General features: G+C 40.1%; 1 non-coding gene across 1 annotated transcript; it reads right to left on the bottom strand.

The window, feature by feature from the left end:
• Positions 1 to 256: 256 nt before the first annotated feature.
• Positions 257 to 347, bottom strand: Trnay-gua (transfer RNA tyrosine (anticodon GUA)). The gene is given in 2 exon segments: positions 257 to 292; positions 311 to 347. It is a non-coding gene; the product is annotated as a tRNA-Tyr (tRNA).
• Between the last annotated feature and the right edge of the window lie 794 nt (positions 348 to 1,141).

Below are 1,141 nucleotides of genomic sequence, written 5' to 3' on the forward strand. Positions count from 1 at the left end.
TTCAATCTCGCTTCGTAAGGAATACTCCTCATCCCCTGTATCCTTTTAGTCATTCTCCTTTGTACTGATTCTAATAGACCTATATCCTTCCTGTAATATGGGGACCAGAACTGCACAGCGTAGTCTAGATGAGGCCTGACCAGCGCGAAATATAACTTTAATATTACTTCGGGCCATCTACTTTTGACATTCCTAAAAATAAATCCTAATACCCTATTTGCCCTGTTTCTGGCCTCTACACATTGCAAAAACACTGTCCTTCGAACCGGATTCGAACCAGTGACCTATGGATGTCCATTTCATGTCTCAACTACAGTCCACCGCTCTACCAACTGAGCTATCGAAGGAGATATTCGTATCTTAATTAATTCATCTATATATACTAAGAAGACCCTCCCCGACTTCTATCCAGGTACTCTGTTAATTGTTCATTACACATACAGTATATATAAAGAAAACCTACCTTCATTCCTCCTCAGTCACTTATACACACACACACACACACACAAACACACACACACACACACAAGAAGGGACAACTGCCAGGGTGTAAGCCGAGCACAGGGCTGAAGGCTGAGGTAACATGCCAAACACAGAGGAAGTGAGTGATTTGCTACTCGACTCCTGGCCAGGGCTATGATACTGTGTGCATTAATTTGTAAAAGACGACTTATGAATGTTGTTGTTGGTGGTTTTTGAAGGAGAAATCTACTTACCTCTCTCTCTCTCTCTCTCTCTCTCTCTCTCTCTCTCTCTCTCTCTCTCTCTCTCTCTCTCTCTCTCTCTCTCTCAACTGCGTAAGACTAATGTTATGAAAATAATTAATGCCTAAATACTTAAGCTTCGTGATTCAATTACATAAAATATTGGATCTAATAGCAAATGAATAACAAATATTGTTTTTTTTTTTCAAGGACAGCTGTTTCTGTCTCTGTCTGTCTGAAACACACACACACACACACACACACACACACACACACACAGACACACACACTAACACTACGGACAGTATTCTGAAACAGTTCTACGCAATTCACTGACTTTCAAAAGGCTCTACTTGAAGTGGCAAGGGTTTTCAAAGGAAGTTTTCTACCATTCTAGTGACAGATTAACAAGATTTCCACATTATTAACAAAAGAAA

The sequence above is a fragment of the Scylla paramamosain genome, chromosome 2, assembly GCF_035594125.1.
Source record: "Scylla paramamosain isolate STU-SP2022 chromosome 2, ASM3559412v1, whole genome shotgun sequence".
Classification (NCBI taxonomy): Eukaryota; Metazoa; Arthropoda; class Malacostraca; order Decapoda; family Portunidae; genus Scylla; species Scylla paramamosain.